The following is a 21,102-nucleotide window of genomic DNA, read 5'->3' on the forward strand; positions in this document are numbered from 1 at the left end:
GTACCTACATATGTAGTGAACATTTGCAGAATGAAAGAAAATTTAAAGGCATTAAAGCTGTTACTCATTGCAGAAACCTTCTCAAGCCACTGTGACAAAAGGTTTCAAAATAAGATAAATCTCTGTCAACAATTGCCCCAATGACTAAAGTAAACTACTTTTACATCAGTGTGTTAGGATATTCATGCTAAATCAAATCCTTCTGTGAATAGAAAGAGCAGTATTTTTCCTGGTACTAAAATTACACTACTATTTATTAAATTATTGGAATATGTGTCTTTATTACAAAATGCACAGTGATTACATATTTTTCATAGAATTTACATTTCTTCTTAGAGTCATATATTTACTGTATTACTATGTATATTATTGGTTTATATACTATTGGTGATGTTTCAGTAAATATGTGCCAATATATCTCTCTATACACATACACACAGTATGACTTATCAATACATTAACACAATTACACAGCAATAACTTTCGTGCTACAGCTACTTTCATTGTGCCTCCTTGCCACACAACACTTCCCCCCTTCAGCTATCTCTGTCATCTCCTAGTGATAAGATTTGTCCTTTCTATCATCATGCTTTCATTGCTACTACATTGTTTTCCTTCTTAGAATTTCCCTCAGAATTCATCATTATCTCACAAATTCAAAGCCACATTGAGGAAATGAAGAAATTCTGGTTTTCTTCATCTTTTATAAAGTATGGCAATGAGTTTATTGTCAATGCTAGCTTAATTACTTTACTATTTAAAACATTATAGTCACCTTCTGCCTGTCCAAATACAAATAACATTTGAAATTTTACATTTCTGGCACAAAACAGAACATGACGTTTGGGAATTGGCAGGGAAAGTTATTAATCCATGTGAGAAACAGAATGACACAGAACCTCTCACAGTCAAAAAGTCTCTTAGACACCAGTTCCTGGATGAGAGATTAACTGGGTAAAAGATGATCCTCCTAAAAAAAAGCTTTAGGAAAAAAATAAACATGTGCAAAATCATCCCACTACTAAAGGACTAAAGGACTATTCTTCCATTTCAAAAAAAAAACACCAAACCCACAAACCAAACCGAACCATCACCACCAAACCACCATAAAATATATCACAGAATTTGCTATCTTCTGAATATAGACGATATTTAACATTCACAGGGCTTCTTCAGTATTTTATAAAGTAAGATAAAGAAATACCTGGGAGCTGAAGAAGTGCGTGTTACGTAGCTAACCAAGGAGGCACCCAGCGGTGCCTTTGCCAAGGATGGCAGTTGAGACAAGCTGACTGTCTTCCCTACAGACCAAACACCTTTAGAACTGGCAGTCACCTCCAATGCAGGTGGAACTGCAAAGCTGCTTTTACTGATTCCTTTTTGACAGACTATTTTTATTTTTTTTAAGGGAGGCAGTTGCCCTGTACTGAGACAAATTCAGCTCCTTGACACCCTTCCACACTAAAAGGTGCCAAACACGCAGTACAGAAGAGACACTTAACGCATCTTGTATCTTTCTTGCTATTTCACTCAGCTCTATGTGATTTAACAATGTGACCAAAGGGAGTTTGACGTCAATTTGTGTCTAAGACAGCATTATAACATATATAAATACAACATGAGCATGGCACATTAGCATTTCCAAGTCATCCATGCATAATGTCAACAGTTAAAAAAACCCAAAGATTTGGCTACAGGAAAGCACAAGGAGAAGATGGTAGCTTAACGACTGATGGAAGCAACTGTCAGGTTGACACGGTCAGAAATTAAAATGTAGACAGATGCAGAAGAGTGCCAAGCAAAGAAGAATTATACAGTTCTTATAAATTATTACCCTTCTGTCTTTCGAAACATCCATTTTCTCAAGATTTTTCAAATGGCAATAACAAAGCTGTATTTGTGCTACTATTTTTTGATATTCAAAAATATAGTAATTGGAAAAAAGAACATCAGCAGGAAGGAGGATGGAGACAAAGAAGAAAACACCGCTACTAAAGTAAGTAAAACTGGTCATAAAACCAAAGGGTTACAGAGCTGAGTAAGAATTCGGATCAAGTTAGAAGACAGTATTAGCAATGTCAAGATTTAGAGAAAACAGGTATATGGCATGCTAGGATTCCCATCTGTAGCACCAATATTAAAGGTCATATTCCATGTTTTCAGGCAAAGTAAAGTAAACATAACATTTAATTTATAGTATAGAGGACAATATGAAACGCAATTAAAAAGAGAATATGTTTATGACTTTAAAGCTTAAACGCACCTTAAAAGCTTCCGTATTAGTTTTGTTATTGAATTTTGTTATTTCCTTTCCTACAGAGACCTAAAACCTACTGTGTCTCAGAGAATGTAATACAAGAACATTGGAAATGCAAGATGTGAAGGTAAGAGATTTACTCTATCTTCAGAAGTACCATTGCGAAACTTCTCTTTCAATAAGTCATGAAATAATTTAGAGCGTACATGTTTCCTGTTAATTCACAACTGCCATTCAGTATGTCAGTATTAAATTACATTTTATGTTATACAATAAACTGGACAACCACGGTAACTCAGTCAGACAAAACACACCAGTAGGTAATACTGGATTACTAACTACATCTGGCATGAGTATCTTGGGATTCTACCTATTCAAAAATTATGCTACGTAACAGAATGCCTCGGTGAATATGGAATGTCCATATCCATCGCCAATCTCCAAGGTCATCAGAAAAAAAGTTTAACAGTGGTTACTCTGTTAGCACTGTTTGTTCAGTCTATGCATATTCTGGGACTACCATCTACATGGATGCAGGGCCATGAGAGGACTGCCAACTAGTTCAGTTCCACCTATGCCAAATGCGACACATGAAACCGTGAAAGAAACGGGCAAATGGCAAGATGCACAAAGACATTTCAGGGACTACCCTGTGCTGTACAGGTTAACAGCTCCTCTTTCTTTTTTCAGGTATCTCTCCCTACGTGCCTTCCATAGTGGGAGGCTTCCAAACAAACCAGTTTGTGAATGCATGCAAGGTTCAAAAAGGCTGAAGTACTGAAGGAAAGAGAGGGCTGACCTGCACAGAATGCAGAAGAAAGGACTAACAAAAAGTCTACTTTAGCTAACATAGTTATGTCTAAAATGAAGTAGCATAGGTCACCACCTCTTCAGGTTTAATATTGTCCAAGTGTTAACAGAGACAATCACAGAAGTGGATAGCATCACCTCCACCCTAAAGGCCTTTGTATGCACTGCCTTTTAACTGTTCAGCAAAGACAACAACTAAAGAGCTTAGGCCTGTGGTAAGGTTCTTCTGGGACCTACCAAGTGATATCTTCATAATGGAAAAACATAGTTAACTGGTTATTTTGTGTGATATGAACCTCAAGCACATTTTAAAAAAAAAAAAAAAAAAAATGAAACAAACTTGCATGTGACCTAATGGAAACACTGTATGAATGAAACCCATGATGGAAAGCTCCCAGTTTCTAGATGCTTCTGACAGATGTCAAAACCACCACTTTCATGGAGAAAGAATAAGCAAACTTAAGGACAGATGCTTAACGAAAATGCAATTAGAAAACTTTATGCTGTGGCCTGAGATCCCAATTAGATGCTTCCTTCAAAATTGGTAAGGTTACTTTTAAGTAATTTTAGAATCTAAGTATCAAAGCCCATAATAATATCAAGGAATGTAAATTAGAATGTGATATATCCTTCCAGATACTGTGTTTCGAAGAAGACAAAGATGGATACGGATTTTATTAACTGTATATTGTCCATCCACCTCATACTAGAGAAGATGTGCAACATCTTTTCTTGCTTCATCCATACATTGTCACATGTATAACAGGCCAGTTGAGAACTTGACAAATGCCATATTTACATCAAAAACTCACACGCTCTTGTCAGTGTGACAATGCACAGACAATACAGGCATGCAATGAGCAGAAGCGACCTTGTCCCCACACGCTGGTACTACACAGCAGTAGCCTTTCTGAATATCCATAGCAGTCTCTTGCAATGTTCTGAAGCTCTTCCCAGGTAAGGTACTTTACAATCAATAAAACATGGCTTAACTTAATTTTCCCAAGGCACAAACAAGCTTCTACATTTGCCTTAGCACATCTAACGGAAAAGGAAAGAAATCAGCACTGATCACAGTCCAGCTGAGATTGTTTTAACCTGTCTCTTTCTTACTCATGCTTCCTCCTCCTACACAAAATGCATTAGATCAACTTTTGATTTTCATCCAAGTATCCTACTTTCCAAGGCAGAAAAGGAAGATTAGGATGATGTACCATCTCTTTGTCATGAGTCAGAGTGTCTAGTATAAGAGTTAATTGTAACAGCAGATTGATAGATGTTTAAAGAAACTGTCAGATTGCCATCACCACCACAGCAATTATCATGAGTGGTGCACTGTACCTTCTGATTTTCCATTGGGATCTTGGTATTAATCGTACTGGCCAAAAATCGTATCTCAGCTGAGCTAACCACTGGATAATAAAGCTGTCTTTGACAAAGCCATGACTCAGACTGTCTCTGGGACAAAATCAATAGCTCGCTCTTTGCATGTCATCTGAAGTAAAAGACAGGTGATGTCCTTCCACTCCTGGCACTGATAAGGCCTCAGCTAAAGTACTTTTTATTAAATAAAAAGTTTCTCTGCTCATTCAAAAAAATTGTGGACCAGATGGAGACATCACAGAAAACAGAATAAGAATTATTACAGATTTAAGAAACATAGTATATGAAGAAGCATTAGAAAACTCAATTTGTTTGGTCTCCTGAAGACAAGCTGGAAAATAGAACATACTTTCCTGCAAGTCCTAAACTAGAAAATTAGATGTAGAAACGTATTCAGTGATAGTTTAGCCTGACCAAAATTATTTCTACCTTTTACCATTATTTGGCATGATAAAATAGGAAGGAAAGAAACTTTCTACTAAAAGTAAACTTCCTTTCAGACCACTCCTATTCCCTGGACGGGGTACCTTACAGTGCTACTCAGAAAAGGATTCAAAGTTTTCCCATAATGGCACTATGTAGTATGGCAAAAGACACGCTCCCTGCAGACTCATAATGCTTCGGTGGACCCCAAAAAGATATCTGAAAGCAAACAATTATTAATAATATCCATACTTAGATGTAGCAATTTCTAGTGCCAAAGTTAAGAGAACAAGACCACTAAGTCGAAGGTGCAGGTCTCAGTATACAATTCGTTGTTATCACTCCTCCTGTATCCAGACAAAAAAAGAGTTGCATTTAATTCCCACCTTTTTCCTACATACTGAAGTTCAGAGAATACTCAAGGCTAAATCCCATGAGCAATCTCTCAAAATAGATTTTCTTGGCACTTTGGGTTTTTTAATATAATATGCACATTTTACAAGCAAGACAGTGTCTTAGTCACTATTCAGAAAAGAAAACACTGGTAATCACTTAATGTCCCAAGTCCCTGGCAACTTCAATAGAAGAACTTTTAAATGAATAAAGAAGTGAAGAAAAATAATTACTCAAAACAAGGAAAATAAATATCCTTTCTTCTCTGATTGTATTAACTAAATATATTTTACCTGCCAAAACTAAGAAAGTAGATGATAATTTCTAATACTATTTGTTGATAATACAGCTGACAACACTGTCATTCTGTCTCAGATCAAAAGTGGTATTGAGAGGCAGAGTTCACAACGGTCTGATATTTACTCAAACACATGCATGGCGCTTCCAAAACATTCAGGTTTTAGACACATATAGCTGTAATATAAATGTCTATTTTTACGTCCATCTTAACAAAGGTACGGAGGAGTATCCAGAAAGCTACGGGCTAAGGCTTCACCTCAGTTCCCGGAAAAATTATGAAACGACCTCACAGAAGGCGTTTCCAGGGTTACGAAGGACGGGAAGATGATTAGGAACAAACAGTGTTCATTCATGAAGGGCAAATCAAGCATGGCCAAACTGATTGTGTTCAGTGAGGCAGGACAGGCTCTGTGGATGAGGGGAGTGCACTGGCTATTGCTTACTTCAAGAGCATTTTTGACACAGTCTCCCACAGCCTCCTTACAGAAAAGCTAGAGAAAGAGCATCTGGGTGGGTGAACGACGGGGCGGATGAAGCAGCAGTCAGACTATCAGGCTCACAGAGGAGTGGTCAGTAGTTCTAAGTCAAAATGGAGGCTGGTTAGCACAGTTGCTCTTCAGGAAGAGTCAATGCTGAGGCTGATACTGTTTAATTTCTTCATGAACACCTTGGGCAATGAGACAGAATGCATCCTCAGCAAGGCTGGAGATGACATGGACTTGGCAGACTGGCTGGCTGGCACTCTCGAGAACAGGGCTACCGTTGAGAGCAAACCTGACAAGCTGGATAAATGCACCAACAGGCAACTGGTAAGAAGCTGAAGCAAAGGAAACTTAGGACTTGTAAGGAGGGTGAAAAAAAATTCATTGTGAGCATGGTAAAACACTTGAAGAAATTGCCTCTGGAGACCAGAAATGATAAAATAAACTATTATTACTTTTAAACAACACTGAGAAAGTCTGCCACAACTGCAATCTCTTCCTGAAAGAGGAACTGTGACACCAAGAGAGATTAGCTTTCAAAAAGCACATATATGAAAAGCCTCCTGAGTTATCAGGTATGCCTCATGTTAAAGAGTACTAGTCTGCAAAGACAAATGTTCCTGAAAGAAGAACATGCCCAGGAAGTGTGCCAGAGAGTTCCAGGCAAGAGTGAGCTAACTTGGAGAAAGGTAAAATCTAAGAGTGTCCAGTGTCACGGGACATAAGCACAAAAATATGGTGGCTATCTCAAACAGTGAGCTGGAGGCTGCAAGACAAAAGCCACAAGACAACAGAATAGGGATGGAAAATGAAGATGAACGTGGGCAGAGAAGGGGGGAGATGGCATAAAAGCACTCCCACAGGCAAGGTACTGAACGTTCTTCAGGATCTATCACTATCTGTGCAAGTCCCTATAGATGACTTTTGAAGGAAAAGGGAAGCAACACTTTAAATTGTATAATAAATTACTTGGTTATGTTTTTAGAAACTTCAACCTGTAGTCTGAAACGTTAACTTCAGCTCTGTTCCTAGAAAATACTAACTGAAGCGTGTATTTCTTTCAGATTTTACCTTAGGGAGAACAAAGTACTGACTGAGCTGAGAGCCTCTCCTTAAGGTTCATTTTCATTCAAATATTCACGAATGATTCCGAGATGTTAGCATTTAAATTCAAGAAAGCTAAAAAGAAAAAATACAAACAAAAAAAAATTCCTACCACATCACTACCAAAAAAGAATCTCTGAAAATAAGAATGTTTCTTAAAGTGAATGCCTTTTAATTTCAGAGCGGGCAGCCCAAAACAGTTTAATTGGCTAATGAAGGTTTCAGATTACAGAAAATTTCCCTCCCCGCATGAGTGAGGACCTTACAGCAATATTAATCTCTTCCAGAGTTTCTTTTCTTTCCCTCATTCATTTTAACATGACTACAGTAAGATTCAGTTGGTTTAAGATGCTAACAACTTGTGCTTCAATCATTGCCCTCGATTTCTTGGGCACAAAATCCAGCCTACACACAGGTTCCTGGATTGTCAGCTTCCCCATTCAGCATCCAGATATTTTCCACGATTTTGGGGAAATGAAAGAAGCAGAGTCTTAAATTCTCAGTTTAAGTCTCTCTTCTTTCCTAGAGCTTCACATGAGCCAGGCTCTGACATCTCAAAAACGAGGAGGTACAGTGTAAAAGTGTACAGGACATCCTGATGTCTAGATAAGGATCTGGAGAGAGGAAAGCCAGAAAAAAAGAACAGAAGCATGGATATCTGAATGGCCAAAAAATAGAAGAATGAAAAAGCAGAAACATAAGCATACCAATCTGGGTATGGGTCACTTCTATATATACATACCCAATTCTCTTCTGGGCTACAAGACCAAGGAGACTTTCCTCCAGAAACACGCAGAGGTGACACACACTCATAAAACCTGCCCCATGCCTCTTCATTTGGCCTAGTGTCATGGTTTAACCCAGCCAGCAACTAAATGCCACACAGTCGCTTGCTCACCCTCTCCCACACCCAGGGAATGAGGAAGAGAATTAAAAGAGAAAAGAGAAGGATACTCATAGGTTGAGATAAGAAAAATTTAGTAATAATAATAATACAAAATTAAAAGTAGTAGTGATAAAATACTAATATTTGCCCCATCCCAGCAAGTGATCCCGAAACAGTTACGTCCCAACATCACAATTCCAGATGAGTGAGAGCCCCAAAAAGAGAGCGAGAGAGAGGTATTACTTCAAGAGTCTGAGAGTCTGAGAGAGTACCACAGAAGAGAATTGCCAACTTTCTGGTCAACCCTCATTATACACCGGGCATGACACTGCATGATACAGAATATTCCATTGCCCAATTCAGCCCCCAATCCCAAGTCTAAGTTAAAATCATAAGAGGAGCTGTGGGCCTTTTGTCCTGGCTGTGCTCCTCCCCAGCCTGTTGTGCTCCTGCACACTGGCAGAACATGGGAAGCTGAAAGGTCCTTGCTGTCTCAGCACCAACTATAAACACCAGTGCGCTATCAACATTCCACCTCATCCTTTACGCACACATGTAAATGAGTTCAACTGACTTAGGCCTTAGAGGTGACTTTTTACAGCCAGAGGAGATAAATGGGCAAGAATGCTTAGCTCAGTTTTTATTCTAAAAATTACAGGAGATGGTCCATATTCCCATTATCCATGATAATGTACAGGGCAACAACAATTTTTTTATGTATTAATACTCTGTTATATGATGCTGACTTTGTAGGACAAGAAGGGAAAAATAATGAATTGGAAATGGAAGTAGGACATGAAAGAGGAAACAATGAGCAAGAAGATATAGCGCATTCTTGTTTAATCCTTGGAAATCACCATAACCACAAATCATGTATACATATGCCTCCCCTTCCCAACTCCTATTAACTTCCAGAATTTGCATAGCAAATTTTACTCAGACTAGCCATGTTCTCAGCTATGAACCTAGTTAACTATAATTATTCTCTCCTAAAAGAGCATTCCCTTCACCAAAGTATCTCTAACCGACATACAGTAAAATCTTTCAAAGACTGTCATTTACCTTCCTAAAAAACAAATTCAACAACTACAGCTTCTTGAAGTACAATGGAATAAACCCCTTCAACTCTAATTTGACCATGGTAACTCTGGATAACACTGACTGGGAGACTAGGCAGTGCTGGACTAGATGACCTTTGTTTTTGTCTCAGCTACTGCAGGTAAGACTGATACTCCAATGTTATGTTATTTTTATTAGAATTCTCACAGTACATGTTACTCTTACATCTGGTTACAAATGTGGGGACTGGCAAATGGCCTCTCTTTCCCCATCCATAGCAACTAGTACTTCAGTGGACCCGTGTTATACACCATCTTTGCTAAACTGCTCCAAAAGTGCCTTCATCATTTAAATACATCTATACCCAATACAGTAAGCGCTTCCAGACAGATCTAAGACAACATGAATTAACCAGCATACATCTCATCTCCTATACCACTTTTCAGAAATTTAAGTTTTAGTGAACACAGCATGCTGGCAGCATGCTGGAAGACTGTTGCCAGGTAACCTTTACTCTGCATTAATAGGTTAATTGACTGTGGTCTTTCACTTCTCCACTGAGGTGTGAGGCTGGTGAAGGAGAGTTAACAGTCAAAATGAAACAGGTGAGGATCTCAAGGCAGTAGGGGAAGGGGGGAAGGGGGGTGGGGGGTGGGGTGGGGTGGGAATAGGGGAGGGAAGGAAATATCACTGCAAGAATAATGAGGTTCACCAGAATAACACACAGTTGCTCGGAGAGATTGTAAAATCTCAGTCCTTAGTCTGAATCCAGTGGGGGCCCAGCTGTGAGAAGCAGGATGGTCTAGACCTGGAGGTCCCTTCCAATCAGAATGATTTTATGATTCTGTGATATAGAGGGGGAAAAACATTAAAAACTGCCAGCCAAAAAGAACACGGGCTAAGGCTGACATATCCAGGTTCCAAAAATTACTGAAACACGCCTTCCCTGCATCAGCAAGTCCTTTTACAGATTTGGTCATAAAATTCTTCAGAACATTTGCCACCACCTGTCAGACTTAACCTAGACTTTTCTTCTCGGTTTGTTATCTTAGACACAGTAATTACTTTTCACTCTTCCCTTTAGCTACCAGAGAATTGTTTGCAAAATCATGTCATATTTTGCTTAGTATGTGACATACAGTTCATAAAATACACAGGAAAACCATTTTCTTTATACTCAGCCTGGGTCTGTTCCCTTCAATGCACAACCAAAGCATTTATTATTCTCCTCAGAAAAAAAATACAAGAGACAGTTTCCCTTTCTGTCACTTTTATAAAGCTCAGGTAAAAATTCTTGGAGGCTTCTTTCTCCAGTAGATTAAGCACAAAAGGGGAGAGACTTTTCCTTGGAATTTTTATCTTTTTCATTTGTTTCTTCATTCCTATCAGTTTTTCAGCAGTCTACTAGAACTGTCGGGGGTAGAATTCTTAACTACAAGAGAGGATTTTCCTTCAGCATATGAGCAGAAGACTGTCATATACAAAATGCTTCACAAGCCTTTGTTTGGTCTTTTGTGCCCCACTTGCCCCTTTGAAGGCAGAGTTGCTTACAGAGCTGCTGAATTAAGGCACATAGAGGCTACCAAAAAAAAAAAAAAAAGTTGTATTCTCAGTGCTATGAAAGCAGAGATTCAATTTTCCATATCATTTGCTCTGCCAAAAGCGAAGAGCTGAAGTCTGCAGTTTTATTGCCTTAGGTGAAATATGAGTTGGCCCTAAACAGGGCATAAATAAATCTGTTTTCTGCCCTTCTATGGTTGAGAAACGGAAAATTTATTATTGCTTTCTAAATTCTGCATTCAAAATCCAAATCTAGATAAAATACTATCTAACTTCATTAAAATATCTCTTAAAAACTCAGAAAGGCCTTGATAAGTCATAAATCCTTAAGTCTAAAATGACAAAAGCAATGTTTTCTGAATAACAGATTATCTAAAGGAATTAGTTTATGTCAGGAATTACACAGCAGTTTTCGTTGAGCTCCAGTCTTATCTCACTGGAAATGAAAGTCTTTTGAACAGTGAAATAACTAGCCAGATTACAGGGAAATAGTTCACAGCGCACATCTTAAAAATCAATGCATAGCTGATATCCTAGTTAATAATTTCAAGGCAGATGCTATAGAATGAAGAGATGGCAATCTCCCTAGTTTGGACCAAACAGTATAAAAGAAATTTACAATTACTAGGGAATATTTAATGTCTGTCTTTGGATCAGCTGGAGGATTTGGTCAATTTATCACCTTCAAAAGATTTAATTTCCAGGGGGAAGAGGGGGGAGATTAACAAACATGAAAATATATCATCTATTTCCTTGTGCTAGATTAGTGGTGTATAATTGGAGACCTTTTGCATTACCTGTTTTACAATGTGTGCAACAAAGTAGACCACATTATGTTAAATGGTAGCTATTTCATTTGTCTATAAAATATTGTCAAAAGGTAACAGCCATCTGTCACTCTAACACAACTGTTGAGGTGAAAACACTGACTTTATGATAATATTCTCTTGTAACAGCTTTATATCTGCTATACTGAACATCTCATTAACACCTAATACTTCTGTTAGAAACCACAGCCAATCCACAGATAGGGCAAATACTAACAGATCGAAAACACTTAACTGACAAGAGACAATGTGAGGTAGGAAACTCCAAAGTCTCCCTACAAAAATGATAAATTTTAAGTTTTGGTAACTTCGTCAAGTTTTCTGGCGGAAAGGAAGAGCTGCCTTTTCATTAGATCAGTTTTGCCACTGAAGTGTAAGTTAGCATCATTTTTGTTGTTGTTGTTGTTGGGGGGGGGGGGGGGGGTGTTGTTTTGTTTTGGGTGGGTTTGGGAAGGGTTAAAGTTTGGGAGTTTGTTTGGGTTTAAGTTTTTTTACACTACTATGGACCACATTTCTGGGACCAAACGTAAAGTACCTGCCAAACTTACTGAGAAAAATGTTTAGATCCTCAAGTCAGACCTTCTGCAACTCATGAATTCAGTTGGGCACATTTCTTGATTTTGTTCTCCCTCCCCCCCCCCCCACCCAATGCACTAAGGATTCCCAGCTCTATAGCAAACAGGCACAGGTCCTATCCAGCTGCTGGAGTTTCCAAAGGGTAGGCTGCCTTCTGATCATCAAGAAAATCTCATTAGCATTCTACCACTTGTTATCAAATTCACAAGAGAGGACCATAAGGGAACACATCACATTCAACCATCAGCTTTTGCTCATTTTGTACGTGTATGTATGCCTGTTTTCCCAAGTTTCACTGTTAAAGAAAATACAGGTTTGACTTGCTGCACACTAGCCTGGCTGGCTTTCAGTAGTAAAACCACACACCAGACATTTCAGAATTACAACACAACTAGAACCTGCTCTCCCAGATAAAGATTTTGTATCATATCCTAGAAACAGTCAGTCTACCATTCTGCACCATAGTAGCATCGGCACTGCAAACTCTTAGTGCCGCTGAAGAAAAATCTTCCCTTATGATTTGGTTGTGCTTATTTAGGTAACGTTTTTTAGAACACTTGTATTTTTCCAGTAGGCCTCATTACAAAAAGCAAGTAAATCAATTCCCGCAAAGCCGCACAAAACCATTAAAAGCTACTGTCACAGCTGCAGCTGGAAAGCTATTATCAACCAAGCTGTTAGGAAAAAAAAACACACAAAAAATTAATCCTAATCTGCATCAAACCCATGCATCTTAGACCATTCTCCAAAGGCTGCCAAATCTCAACTCAGTCAGATCAAATACAAAGTGAATTCCAAATGCATCAGCCTTCAAAAATCTGGAAGAGGATGCCAGTAGTTTGCAAAGCTTGTGATGAGAAACAAATCTTGCAATGAGAAACAAATCTTGTGGATACCTAGGTCTCAGCAAGAACTTACCGAAATTCCATATGAAATTTCAGTTTGTGGTTGGAAACTTAGAATAATCCAAATGACTACATCTACCGCTGAACTGCACTACCTAGCTCCTTGTCTTCCCTACTTACTGAATGGCTCCACACATCTGATTTGCTCTTTACCTCTACAGCTCTACAACAAGTTGACCACTAAAAAACCTTAGCAACAGGTACAGAGATCTTGAATTAGAAAATGCTAATTCGAAACAGCACGTTTTTATGGGACAACACTTGCCAAAATGGTTTCCCAAAATCGAAGTGTGATACGTGGTCCAACTCGGTGGCTAGGATATGGCATACCTAAACAAGCAGCCTCTGAGAATGCATTGATTATCTAAGTAGTATAGTACCATTATAATGTTTGCCCTTGAATCTAAGCAATCAGTGTTACAAGAGTAATTTGTATTTAAATGGGTGTATCAGGGACTGTCTGCTACTTTTGGGGCAAGGATATGGATATCAAAGGGAGGTAGGAGGCAACACTAGACTTCTGTTGAAGCAAAACGGATACAGTGAGCATCAATTAATTTGCAAGAACAAGACATTCCTCTAAAGGACTGAAAACCGACTGGTGAACTACTAGTTGTGACACGTAACATATCAAGTTCTAACAACTTTGATAACTGAGTAACAAAAATTGACTACTCTGATGATAACTTTTAAAACGTTTGGTAGGAATCAGTGGACGCAGAAACCTATATATATTTTTTTGTGTTGGGGAAACTGGTCGGAATTTTTATATAAAACAGAGAGAGAGAGAGATCCAAATATGATGTAATTAAGAAGAGTCAAAATAGCTTTGTAGAGTAGAAGGCCGTGTATCACAAACTGGAGTTTTTTAAAGGCACCAGTGAATAGTAGGGTGATTCATTTAGTAACTATAGACTGGATTTCCAAATAGCTTTCAAAACAGTCTTGCAGCTACTATTCCAGGACAACTCTGAGAGGGCATGGCATAAGACTACAGATTTTCCTAGGTGTTACTTACTACTTACAAAACAGAAAACAAAGGATTTTTTTTGTCTTTCCTCAATTAGGATAATCAAAGTTGACAACAAAGAACTGAAGATGGCTATCACAGTACCAAGTGATCAGTCAATAAAACACACCACATTCAATGTCGATAAACTCAAATTAATGTGTGTAGTGAAAAAACAGCCATAAGTCTATACCAAATACCGAGCTATAAATTAGTTGCTACCATTAAGCACAGAAATTTCTGAAGTCAAATAAGAAAATTCTAAATGCAGACTAGCTCAATGATGATTAAAAGGTAAATAATGCTAAGATTTCCCAGGGAAGACCTGACAGTAAAGAAAAAAGGGTTTTACTATAATCCATTATATGCCTGCGTCTTAAATGCTGTGAACTGTTATTGTCCTTACTTCCACCTGAAAATATCTATTTCAGTAAGCAGCAGGACTAAAACAAAAAAAACCCTACTTCTTCACAAAATATATCTCTAAATCATTGAAATAACAGTTATATAATGTTATGGAAGACAAACAGGTTAAAAGAGAAGAGTAGCAGACAGTAGAGGATATGCCCAGCAAGGGCAAAGTCGTATGATGGCATTGACAAGAACCTTCAGGTGGGTCATTAAAGTGACACACACATCCAGCCTTTAGCCTTGAACAAAAAGGGAAAAATTCAAAGCCAATTCCTTACACTCTAGGTGAAAGACACAAAGAGGAAGCTTGACTGTTTTAGCTTAGTGAATTCATATTTATCCTAAAGTACGTTATAGATGGGCCAAACAAACTTGAGATGAACTAGTAAAAAACCCACTGTGTAATTTACCTTCCTGTTTGAACACTGTTTCCCCGTAAACAAGTACTTACATCTCTACTTAAGATTCTTACATTTATTGTCTTACAAAAAGCATGGTGTGGTATTTTGCTATTGCAGGTGCCAAAAAGCCAGTATGAAAACATTAAGTTCAATGTTAAGTCTCTGAATAGCACCTTGTTTTTTTCCCTACCTCCATAGCTATGCTAAGCGTGACTATGTAATTGGCAATTTTTGCGATGCATTCATCTGTAAACATGCTACATAGACTGGAAAAACAGTAATAAACTGAAACAGAACTTCGAACCATTGACGGAAAACTAATTGTATCAAGAGGGATAAGCAAGCCAGAAATCTGAATCATTCTCTCACTCCTTGCCCAAGTACTTACAGTATATTTTGCATTTTAGTTTGAGTGACTTTAGCTGTCCAGATTGCTATCTTAATGACTGCAACTGTCCAAAGTAATTTGAAGCATGTCCTGATCAAAATCTAAAATTTAATGCTATAAATACTTACAAACTGAGGCCTAGCCTTATGATTGATCGTATCTGAGTGCTATTCATCAGTTCTTTTAACATAATAGAAGATGGAGCAATGTTACAAGGTGAAAAGTGATCTCAGCTTTGCAAAATAGCATCACAGAGCATCTTAGATCTTTTCATCCCAGAGTCCCAACTGAGCTTTCCAGTATTCATAAAGAAGAAATGGATGTTATTAGTAAATGGGCGTTATAACGTTTTCCTGTGTTCTTTTTACTGCTTACATTCTCCCTCCCATAAGTAACATGTTTGGTTGTTGGGGCTTTGGGGGGGTGGGTTGTGGTTTTTAAACTAAAAGCATTTCATAAGAAACTTCAGACTCTTTGCCGTTCTAGAACATGAAAAATGTTCTAGTGTGATTGCAGCTTACACAACAGTTCAACAGAAACACAAGAGTTTTCCTTTCCTCCAGAAAAAAAACCAAATCTATCCAGTATGATCCAAATCATGTTCACAAAGGAACACACAGGAGGCAAAGGACAACAAATTCCACTGGTTATCCATGAAATGGGCACTAAATCCAGAAGATATGAGTCATCACTGACACTTAGGACTCATTTAGGAAGAGGCCCTTCTGCACAGACTTAAAGGTGTCCCACATTGCCCAGCAGCAGAAACCATCAGGGACAAGGAAAAAGGTAGATTTTCAACAGCAATAGAATCAACAGGCTCAAGATTTTGTGACTTGTGCTTGCAAGTGCACTTATGAAAACTAAACAGGATTTCTTTGTGCAGGTAAATAGAAATACAATTACAAGTTGCGCACGATTTTTAAATAAAACTTGCATGTGGAATTTACGGGGAGTACCCACATATTCCAACAGTGCAATGGCCCCTGCTGGCTTTGGCAAAGGAAATAAATTTTAGGCAATCACTAAATCTAGCTATAATAGTAGAAACCTCTAATGGTCACAGGCCATCTCCATAGATGGACTTCATTCTACTATGCCACGCAGCAGAGTACTTTAGGCTAAAGTCAAACACATTCACTTATCACATTTGATATGGCATGCACTTATCTTATGCTTTTTATAATCTGCTTTTTTAGAAAAAAAAACAAAACTGGTATTCTATAAACAGTCTAGTCTTGTTTTCCTTTAGGGATAAATAAAAAAGTAACCTTACTTAATAGAAATAAGCTCACCAAAGCCAAGCCCTGGGTTCATATAATAACTCTCTGCTCAATTACAACAGTCATAGGTAAAGTCCAACTACCATAAATTGAGAGTAATTAAAATCAGAGATGAGAGACTTACCTACAGTAATTCAATCACACACATGCAAATGCACACACATGCAATCAGTCCTATAATTTTATTATTCATGGCTTTGATGAGTTCATAGTACTTTGTTACAGTACTACAAGATACTGCAAGTATCTGAAGTAGCAAAGTTTGAGATGCTCCAACAGTCCTCACTCTCCCTACAACACACTTAACTCTTTGCTAGCAGTACAGGTAGGAAATAAGTAACTTCTTCAGAGATGTCCCTTAAAATCTTCTGGGTGGCCTCTATGTAAGCTGTTCTGCAGCAAAAGAAAGATTTCACTCATTGGACTTGCTTCTGTAAGACAACAGTTGTTGCTCACAGACAAATTTTTAATATGGGGGGGGGGGGGGGAAAAAGCTTAAAAGAAAGATATAGCTCCAGAGGCAGAAGGCAAAAAGGCAAAACTCCCAAGACAATGAAATAACATATTAATTTGATTTGCCCAAATTACATTCAACATTTTGTATGTGGCTTAAGCACAACTGTGCATTCTGGCAAAGAACAAGTGACTGGTAAAACATAAGAAGTTCTGCCTGGAGAAGTACCTGAACTGCAATAACCTCAGAGTAGCACGTTCCTTAATGCAGGCTTAGTGTAGGCGTTCGGAAAGATGAAAGCTAACATACATTCCTAAATCACTGCATAAAACCACAACAGAGTAAAGTGCATCTGAAAAAAAGTAAAGATGTCATACACTGTTTCTGTTTGCAAGTGGTTCCACTAAATTAGCAGACAAAGCATTAAAGTTTTACAGCTTTACCAGCAATGTACTAGATCACTGCAGAAGTTTGGGTTTTGTAGATGAAAATGGGAGGATAGGGAGAAAGGAGACTGTAGAAGCTTTAGAAGATAAATGTCAAAGGAAAGAAATTAGAAGACTTTGGGGTGGGAGGGGAAGGAAATGAGAAATTTTCAGCAGAAATGCACAGTACTAGAGAACTGAGGAGATTTATGAATAAAATTAGAAGAAATTGCACATAAAATAGTTTATAAACTTTGAAATGCTACAACTTGCAGATGTAACTTTCCAGCATTTTTAACCATGTTTCAGTAGTTGACATTAAATAAATTTCCCAGCATATCTAAAACTTCTGGTGGAATATGAGAAGAATTAGTAAGGATGAAGAGGATTTTACAGAGCTGGAGTAGTATTTTTCAAAAGGCATCTAGACAACATCGGGATGCTCTTCCACTAAACTTTCAAAACAGTTTCGGCATTTCTGAATGTTCTATCATTTGCCTCTATCTCCATATTTACAATGACCTGAATTATAAATGTCACTTTTACAAAGAGCTCTTCTTTGTCCAGGCTCATACCTGTAGCAATTTTTTATATGTTAAAATCCCAGACTATCATCGGAGCAATGAAATAACATACTAATTTATCATCATCGGAATGAAGAAATCAATAGATAGGTCACTGATTTCCAAAATGTTTGGCAAGGTTAGACACACAATTCAGCAACGCTAATTATCATCAGTATATTGCAGTAACTAGTTTTGCAAGTTAAAGAGTTTGCGGAGGGTAAAAATACTAGGTCTAACACATATGATACGTTCTCTAGTAATGGTGCAAAGAGCACAAAAATAAAGTCTCTTGCCAGACACTGATTTAGTGCAGTGAAGGACAGACCATGCCACAACAATTAGAAGCTGTATTTTGGCAGGAAGGCATGATACACAAAGAGCTGAAAATCTATCATATCTAACCTCCACCCTCCTTCCAGTTGTCTCCTATCCAGAATCTGTCGCTCAATTCAAACCAATGGGGCAGTAAACAGTTCTTTTTACCATCCAAACCTCCTGGCAACTAATCTGGGGAAAATAACACCAGTTATTACATAAAGGAAAAACAACATGCCTCGTAAAAGAAGTAAGCTACAAGACAATTTAAGACCTAGCAAACGAATACACATCAGAAATGAACATTGTGAATAGGCAAACTGTTCTCCCTTTTATTAACTTGTTTATCGTACAATGGTCCTCTACTGTATGACGAACTTAGTTATGGAACTCCATTATTGTAACAATTCCTGCAATTATAAAATAACTGATATATATGAAAAAAATGAAGAAATCATTCCGTGTGATTCCAGCACAATATGACCCCAGCACAAATAATAATCTATGTTTTAACACCTTCTTCCCACTCACTCTTTAATCCATCAGAAGAGTGCCTGAAGCTGGAACAATGAGTGCAATTTTAGTTCAGATGCCAATCTCAATGCTGATTTGTGAAGATCAGTGTGAGTCATCACACAGATCCTAAAAGAATTATGACCTTTGGTTAGCGGACAGAATGCACTGAGCAGGACAGGGTGAATTATGTTAACTACCTCTGGCGCTCTGCATACTTCTCTCTCAAAATGTCATCAATTAACCTAAGTTAAATCCTAAGATATTTTTACCTTGAAGGTTTCCTGCCTCAGTTTCAAAAAAGAAAAAAGTGGGTTTTATACCAAAAAAACAAAGCTTTTTCTTCCCTTCAAATGTAACAGAAAGATATTAACGCCTCCTTCACATCTTGGCCTGTTTCCATCCTCAGACTGTAATGGTAAGTATAAATTATTGTTTCAGATTATTTGAGCTCCCAGAACAAAAGAAAAAAGCAGCACTGGGTACACTATGACACAATACTGGATAAATGAGTATGATGAGATTAAAAGGACAGGCAGCATAAAGAAAGCCATTTTTTAAGAATATTTTTATACAGAGTGTGACACTGGATAATGAAGAACAACGGTTCAACAGCAGAGTAACTACTATAAGACAGAGGTAAGGAAGAAGCAAAAGGACATGGAGCTGCTGGAGCGGGTCCAGAGGAGGGCCACGAAGATGATCCAAGGGCTGGAGCACCTGTGCTATGAAGACAGGCTGAGAGTTGGGGCTGTTCAGCCTGGAGAAGAGAAGGCTCCGGGGTGATGTTATTGCAGCTTTCCAGTACCTAAAGGGGGCCTACAGGAAAGCTGGGGAGGGGACTTTTTACAAGGGCCTGTAGTGATAGGACAAGGGGCAATGGCTTTAAAGTGAAAGAGGGGAGATTTATATTAGACATAAGGAAGAAATTCTTCACTCTGAGGGTGGTGAGGCACTGGAACAGGTTGCCCAGAGAAGTTGTGGGTGCCCCATCCCTGGAAGTGTTCAAGGCCAGACTGGATGGGGCTTTGGACAACCTGGTGTAGTGAAGGGTGTCCCTGCCCAAGTCAGGGAGGTTGGAACTGGATGATCTTTGAAGTCCCTTCCAACCCTAACCATTCTATGATTCTATGATTCTATATTCACAAGGTATTACAGAAATTGCAAATGTAGTCGCATGTAATTGTGTGGTAGGGATGTGAAAAGTCAACGGAACTTTTTTTTTTAAACTATGACCTATTCGAAGTAATTCTGGAGAAGTATAGGAAAGATCTGCTTTTATTGTACGGGATTGCGTAATGTTAGGGATCTGCTACAGACTTGAAAAAGCAAACCTCAAACATTATTAGAAACCTAGCTTCCAACTGGATGGAAAAACATCAGACTAGAAGACCATGAGGAGAGTTCATAGATTTTATGTTAGTCTCAACAACCTTTTTCTGTATTCGAGAGAGAAAGACTGAATCATCCAAAGAACAAATATCCAAAATATTATACATATATCCCAAATATCTCTAAATAAGTATATCTCAGTTCGCTAAGTACAGAAGAAATAAAAAGGGAGATTAGATTAATCTTAGGAGATGTATTCAGCTGTAGATTGAAGAATAAATGTTCATCAGATTTTGTCAAAAAATTCACCTATTTAAGAATTGCTTTTGTTATGAACAGAGGTTATGATTTGTAACAAACACTAGCTTGAATTTAATTCAGAGAGAACTATACAGAAAAGACTATGACTCCATAACTTAAATTCTCTTAAGGCTAAACTGCAGTAAGATTAACAGAACTGCTTAGTGAAATGAATTATACTCATGAGTCTAGGGGAGTAAGAGAGGAAAGAACTGTACCAAACGTAAATCAACAAAACTTCTGCAACCAATCATACGACGGAAGTTAACAGAAAGTCTGCAAGGAACACAAACACTAGAGGCAGAGACGGACTTTTCTGTCTCAACTCTATTTCGCACAGCTCTTCCAAAGGATGTAAAAAAAAAAAACAAAAACAAAACAGCTTAGAGAAGAAAATTACCAGACAGAAGTTGAGCTGCTGTGAAATTCAGTCAACAGTGAGTCTAACAATCCAAGAGATTTCTGCCAGGGACCTCTTCTGAAAAGTTTTAATAACTCTGTTTTAATACTACACAGAAACAATGAAGTACTGTTTTTCCCGCCCCCCTAAACAGTACTTCAGCAATACCAGTCTGAAACTCAAGAAGGGGAAGGATAATTACATGAGCATTTCAGAGCATCTAAAATTAGATGCATTTCAGCAAAAACAGGTGAATACATTAACTAAGAAGGAGGTCTACTTTTTCTGACGCAAGTTCTCAAACATCAATATATGGTCAAAATATTTTGAAATATTATTG

The 21,102-nt window shown here is 38.0% G+C and overlaps 1 protein-coding gene across 5 annotated transcripts in view; it reads right to left on the reverse strand.

Annotated features, from left to right (window-relative positions):
* Window positions 1-21,102, reverse strand: part of CTNNA3 (catenin alpha 3) — a 520,316-nt gene that overhangs the window by 129,202 nt on the left and 370,012 nt on the right. The window lies entirely within an intron of this gene.

The sequence above is a fragment of the Tauraco erythrolophus genome, chromosome 9, assembly GCF_009769465.1.
Source record: "Tauraco erythrolophus isolate bTauEry1 chromosome 9, bTauEry1.pri, whole genome shotgun sequence".
Taxonomy (NCBI): domain Eukaryota; kingdom Metazoa; phylum Chordata; class Aves; order Musophagiformes; family Musophagidae; genus Tauraco; species Tauraco erythrolophus.